The sequence below is a fragment of the Corythoichthys intestinalis genome, chromosome 1, assembly GCF_030265065.1.
Source record: "Corythoichthys intestinalis isolate RoL2023-P3 chromosome 1, ASM3026506v1, whole genome shotgun sequence".
Taxonomy (NCBI): domain Eukaryota; kingdom Metazoa; phylum Chordata; class Actinopteri; order Syngnathiformes; family Syngnathidae; genus Corythoichthys; species Corythoichthys intestinalis.
Window position 1 is genome coordinate 30,780,795 of NC_080395.1, and position 7,244 is coordinate 30,788,038.

General features: G+C 39.5%; 1 long non-coding RNA gene across 1 annotated transcript; it reads left to right on the forward strand.

Annotated features, from left to right (window-relative positions):
* Positions 1-1,553: 1,553 nt before the first annotated feature.
* On the forward strand, positions 1,554-3,917 carry LOC130923276 (uncharacterized). The gene is made up of 3 exons (XR_009064684.1): positions 1,554-2,216; positions 3,366-3,596; positions 3,668-3,917. It is a non-coding gene; the product is annotated as an uncharacterized LOC130923276 (long non-coding RNA).
* The last annotated feature ends 3,327 nt before the right edge of the window (positions 3,918-7,244 follow it).

Consider the following 7,244-nt stretch of genomic DNA (forward strand, 5'->3'; position numbering starts at 1 on the left):
TTTTAGGAATAATAAAGCCTCTGAGAATTTGAATTTGTATCTTTGGTTATAATATAAATATGTACTATATGTCTATAATTTTTAAAAATAAAACTGAATTTTTCCATCCAGACGGTGGAGGCACACTTTAAATATATTAAAGTGATATAGGTATCTTTGAGTGAACTTCGAGTAAAGTATCTCGAGGCCGGGCTGAGTGTTGTCTTTTTTGGAAATCAAAATATGGTCACCCTAGCTTTAGCAGCGTGGATAACATTCATAAAACTGGATTTCAAATCAAAGTTTTTGTGACTGTTATCGAATATTATATTTTAGAAGGATGTCATCACTATAGCATCTAAGTATAGTTGTTTTATTAGCTAAAGTTAACTTCTAGTCTTCGTTCATATGTCTGCCTGCAATGGCTTGCGTCGTTGTCATAACGACGTTTGTGGCCACCGTAACTAAGGGGGGCCTAGCTTTTGCGAAAGGTTAATAACAGCGCTAAATATATACATGTGTTAAAATGGGGACTACTGTCCAAGTTATATTTTGTAAACAGTGTCTAGTAGGCTTTAGCAGCTAATGTTGGCGATCAAGCCCCACTCCCAAACTATGTGATCCTTTTGCAATATGTCGAGTCAAGACACTACAAAATATGAATGATATTGAGTAACTGTTTACTTAAAATTAATAGAAATATGTCACTACACATGTCTAAATATGTTGTGGGTCTGCTATTGTGATGTGTATGTGGGGGAGGAAGTGTTGTAAACTCTGCTGTGTATATAATCTGAGCAGCGGCCGAGTGGAGCTTTACGATTGAGATATCATTTGTGCAGGGGACATAATGCATGGTTTATGCTTCTGCGTCGGACCGCTGGCATAGCTACGACATCAACCCTATGCCGGTGTTCTGACAACAGAACAGGTGTTCTGACAAATTTTGCAACCCATCAAAAATTGCTACCTTGCGGTTTTGCGCATGCGCGTAACGTTAAAAATGGCCGCGAATGCAGCGATTCCAAAGTAAACATGACAAACTTTCTTTGAAGAAAGGAATATTTACTTAAGTTTGATCATGTAAAGACATGTACTAAAGTTCTCAAACACATCCTACCATATTAGCTGCACACAGCAACTGCACCCCGCGCTCTCACTGTTAACGACTTCGCCGTGTCGTTAAGTATAAATTTACGCCATTTTCGTGTTGCACATGCATGTTTATGATGATGTCTAGTTTAGTTAGCACCTTTGGATAACATTTAGAGTCCAATTAAATGTAAAAGAGGGCTTTTTCAGCGCCACAAAAGCTTTGGGAGCAAAATTATATAAGGGAGCAAATTTTGACAGAACACCGGCGAAAAGTATTTGAAGCTGTGCATAGAATTGACGCATTGCGCTGTAGTGTGCCACCCAGTCACTAGTTGGGTGACCACCTGTCTGGTTTTGGGACGGACGCTCAGCTTTTTCAATGATGTGTCCTGCATCCGGCACAACCCATTAGCCGGACGCTATTTGTCCGGCTTTTGAAGAAAATGGGCAGCGATTCAGTTTATGTGACGCAACTCAGCCCAACGGTCATCAAAACTGGTGTGTGATTGGCCAAGAGGGGTTTCAGTTGAAACATCCTATATCATTGGTTCAATAAAAGTAAACAAAGCTTTACGTGTGGCTTTCTGACAACATCGTTTTCTTGATGAGATTTTACAACAATGCCAGCAAATATGCCAAAACGGCAAACATTTTTTAACATTGAATGGACGAAAGAGTACGATTAGCTCACCAAAAGCAGTCAAGACTCGTTTCACGGTTTCTGCAAGCTTTGCCGGTGTGACATTGACGTGAGCAGCAGGGGCAAAGCAGCCTGAGAATGTAACGCGGAGAGCGCAAAACATAAAAGAATGAGGCGAGCAGCACGTGCGTTGACATTGAAAAAAATTTTTTGAGAACCCTCATTGCCTCTGGATAACGAAATAACTTCAGCTGAACTGAAAAGTAAAGTTCTTCCTCTTATAAAGGGCGTGGACTCCACTATCAGTTGACAAGACAGCTCTCACAGACATTGCGCCACACCTTCCCATAGGGGGGTGCCCTAGGCAGAACCTTGACTTTCACTGTGATAAACTGAAACACACGCTGCGTTCTAATGACGGATTTAGGTGGAAACAGGACAAAGGTTTTATTGCATACAAGCATCAGGAGTGTTTCAAGAGTGATTTGGTCGACGATTCAAGGTAATAACTATATTAATTAGCACCATGCATGCACTTTGAAATGTGAAAAAAAATCAATGGTAAAATTAGTGTAACTTTGACTTGAAATATTGACGTAAAATGAATGATAACTGCGTGTTTTGTGGTGGTCCTAGCCCACACTCCCCTCTACTGGCTTTCATTGTTGTTACACTTCCTGTTTTATGTGGTATGAGTTCAACCTTGGCAGGCTGGGTTTGGCAGACCTGGGAGTGCACCTGCAGCTCATCGCAATCAACACTGCTTTTAAGGAGTGGCCTGGGCAGCATGCAGGTGCCAGATGATTCTGCCAGTCACCAATTGTACATCGGCCAACTACGCCTGTAGTTTTTTGACGATCGTTCATCGAACTCTTGACTAATCTTGTTTTTTGCCATCAGGAGACCCACCCATCAAGCCCTTGCAGCCGCAGTCACAGCCATAGCCTTTGTTCAATAAAAACCCTTCACTCGACTTCCATTTCCTGGTCGCACTTTGGTCCACATTGACTTTGCCAACTTTGCCCTGACACGTTTTTTGCTTTTAACAAGGAATCTAGACTGTTTTACGTCAATACCTATAGAAATTCCGCGATTTAAGCATTTATTTGCAAGAATTTTGAACTTAAAAAGCTTGTTTCGTGACGGCCGCCATGTTGGATTAAACAATACCGTAACTTTGGATTGAAATATTTACATAAAATGAATGATAACTGCCCGTTTTTACCAAAATTCTAGACTCTTATGTTCATATCTTTAGAAATTCTGGGTTTTAAGCATTTTTTTGCAAGAATTTTCTACTTAGAAAGCTCTGTTTTGTGACGGCCGCCACGTTGAATTTTGTATACATACACAATAGAGGAATTCAACCTAAATAAGTTGTGATTGTATATAGAAAAATGCAAATTTTGCGTTTGTTGATCAAAATTAAGATGATTGCGCATGCTTTCCTCAAGTGTTAGGTTTCTGATGTGAAAATTGAGTGATTTATTAGCTGTTGAAAACTTCCACAAAAAATTAAAATTGCAATTTTAAGCTAAAATATGATGTGTTAAATATTGCAATTGATCCTGAAAATATACAGTAGGTGATTATCCTGCATTTGTTGATTTTTGTGCCTTCATTCATTTTATTTGCCACTTTTCCTCTCGAGGGTCGCGGAGTTGCTGGAGCCTATCCCAGCTAACTACGGGCAGAAGGCAGGGTACACCCTAAACTGGTTGCCAGCCAGTCACAGGGCACAATGAGACATACATCCATTCACGCACACACTCCTATCTACGGATGGAATTTAGAGTGTTCAATCAGCCTACCATGCATGTATTTGGGATGTGGGAGGAATCTGGAGTTCCCGGAGGAAAACACACGCAGGCACGGTGGTCTTGTATGTCTTCCTTTTTTTAATAATTGCTCCCACAGTTGATTTCTTTACACCAAGCGTTTTACCTATTGCAGATTCAGTCTTCCCAGCCTGGTGCAGGTCTACAATTTTGTCTCTGGTGTCCTTCGACAGCTCTTTCGTCTTGGCCATAGTGGAGTTAGGAGTGTGACTGAGGTTGTGGACAGGTGTCTTTTATACCGATAATGAGTTAAAACAGGTGTCATTGATACAGGTAACGAGTGGAGCCTCGTTAGACCTCGTTAGAAGACGTTAGACCTCTTTGACAGCCAGAAATCTTGCTTGTTTGTAGGTGACCAAATACTTATTTTCCACTCTAATTTGGAAATAAACTCTTTAAAAATCAAACAATGTGATTTTCTTTTTTTTTTCCACATTCTGTCTCTCATGGTTGAGGTTTACCCATGTTGACAATTACAGGCCTCTCTAATCTTTTCAAGTAGGAGAACTTGCACAATTGGTGGTTGACTAAATACTCATTTGCCCCACTGTATATACAGACCAAATTCAAAGTTTGCACTAGTGTATGTACAGTTTGTTGATGAAATCGAACATTTTCAAAATGTCTTTAATGTAACACTTGGGTGCTCAATCAGGCAGAGTGCTGCTCACCTACAATCAACAGATGTGGACCAGAGAAAACAGAAACAAGAGTAACGGCACTCCAAGGGTACTAATGTGAAAGCATGCTTAAAAATACCATATTCCGAGATATGGAAGTCTTTGGTCGTATTTTAGTTTTGAATGTTTTGTGTTCCAACTTTAAATTGCCTAGGAGCACCATGACTACCTCAGTGTATGGAACATTGTAGATAAGACTGCAGTGCCTCAGGACAGTGATCTATAATACCTTACAATGTTTGTATGTGCAACATTTCATGTATTTTCTTTTAAACCCATTTATATTTCATTACCTGGAGAGTGAATTAACTTGCAAAAGTTAGTGCCTTTACGTTTGTCATGTTTATGCGTCGATTCTGCAAAATGACTTTCGAAACCTCTTTCTGATAAGATGCATTTTCCCCTTCGTCAGCGCAACTGGGGGCTATAACCTGCCAATCAAATATTCCCTAAACCAAACAAGACACAGCATTGAGATGGCAATGGAAGGATAAGGTAGGAGGTAAATGAATGAAGTCTGGGAGTGGGGGATTTGAAAAATCATCTTCAATTAGACTTCTTATCTCCTGCTTTAAATTCTTCGTGAATATACAGGATGGCCCCTAAAATGAAAGGTTGTGGGAGGCACTGATTGCAAAAGCAGACGGAAATTTTAACACCCAACAACAACAAAAATAAAATAAACTCCACTTTGGATATGGTTTTTGGATCATTATTTGAAATACTTTTTTACTTGCAGATTCACACTTCCATTAAAGGACGACGTATTGCATTTACATTTACATTTTGAAATGGTTCATGGTTATATTGTTAATATCTACTGTATATCTGTGGCACACTTCAGGAATTCTAAACACATTTCACAATATTCCCATCATTGTAAAAGCAGTCTGATCTGTATCATTCGGTGCACTAACCCTCATCCTACTCTACACCCAGCTGAACCAAGTAGCAAGACTTACTTCCCATTAACTTGACAATTAGTTAACTGTCACGCACACATTGGCTATTTTGTGCATTACATATTTCGAGAACAACACTGCTAATGTCTTTCCCAAATGTGTCACATTCAATGTGTGGTGCTTTCAGCTCTCTCTTCATGACCCTGTGAAGAAGAACTATCTTTGAACGCGGTGCAGCATTGTTAAATGTTACAGTTAAGACCAACACGTTATTATTTTAGCTTGATAAGATTGGCAAAACAGTAAATCACCCAGGATGAAAACTAAATTGTGGCACTTCTTACAAAGCAGCCTGCATTTGGGAGAGCAGCCTTGCTGGCTTGTTCCTGATGCAGGAGAACTTAGTTCCACATCAGCGAGCAGTACAGGCCGACTCTCAGAGGGCCTGCTGACCCACTTTCCAGCTATCCAAGTAACGTTGTGCGTCATGCTCGGCCCGTTATCTCCAATGTTGGCCGCACACAACGGCAACAACGCATTGCGGCCCTTAATATCACATCCTGAGGAACATCATTATAAGTAATCTGTCTTTGGATTCTACCAAGACTGTCGTTTTAATTTAAGTCTTACTATGAAAAAGGTTTATATTTTTTTTAATCAGGCATGCTTTTAAAAGACAACTAAGCCTTATGTTAAAGGGAGTAGGCCTGCAGCTATCTAGATTCTTTTAGTGGTCGATTAGTCGATGAACTAGTTAGTTCGAATAATCGAGTAATCGGATAAGGAACATGAAAAATTTAAATACCTGAGCTGAGCCAGAAACGGTATAAAGAAATAAAATAAATAAGGATCTATGTACAGCAAAAGAAAAATTGGCTAACTTACATAGCAAAATTCCGCTAGCTTAAATGCTATAAAATGCTAACGTTTTTTTTTACAGTGCACCTAACAAATGGATCAGACACATACACATACACCATAAAAAAGCGGCCAAATATGCCTATAAACTAGATTAAGAATGCATTTAAAAACAAGAGCTCAAACAAAAACTTAGCTTCCGTTGGTCTGAACAGGGAGCAGTTGGATTGAGCCATGTGAAATGAGGCAGACCAGATAGTAGTGTATCCACCCTAATCAATAAAGTGAACTGCAAACACTTTCAAATAAACCATTACAATGCCACTTTAATTAAACGAATACTCGAAGCAACAAAAATTAATTCAAATATTTTTTTTGTAATCGAATACTCGAATAAATCGATTAATCGTTGCAGCACTAAAAGGGAGCACGCTGTGTTGTGGAAAGCGTATTTTTTTAATATGTCATATAAAAATTGTTAGGACTCTGTTGGTCCTGCCCGAGATAATGTGTAAGGGAACCAAGTAGATATTCTATGAGCTGTCTGTTTCCAGAAAATGTTTGTAAGCCAGCTGTTGTGAATGTATCACTTTAGGCTTTCATAAAGTACATATTAAACAGTTGACATTTGCTATTTTTAGCTAGAGATAGTAGATTGCCACTTTTGGTAACTTGTATGTTCATTTTATTCAAATCATTCAATGTCATTAAAGGCGATAGGTGTCCAATCCATTTCGGCTGGGAGGGTTGGCAGTGATTGTTTGATCGCTGCCAGTCCCCCTGTCCAATGGAATTGGACGTCTATCACTGCCAATGGCAGTGAAACATGATCAATCAATGTCAGTCATCCCAGTTAAAATGGAATTGATGAATTGGACGCAGTGCTCGACGCCAGTTTGAAGCTAGCCGCCACAGCTTGCGGCTGAGTTGCATCACTTAAACTGAACCATGGCCCATTTTCATTAAAAACCGGACAAATAGCGTCTGGTTAGGTGGTCACACTAACCTCATCGCAGTGGATCACAAGTTAGCATGACTACCTCATTGTTCAGATGTCCTCATTTTCTACCTCTTTGATTGGGTATCTGGCAGGATTTGGGTAGGTTTGCAGATTTCTGAAAGCCAATATTGCCATGTTTTATTGACAAATGGACAAGTCTTCTTGTCCCAAGTTAAAATTAGTACTGGTAAACTGTGTTTCTCATAACGCAATTATTGGATGGCTATTAGAACCTCAAAATTTTGGTAAAGC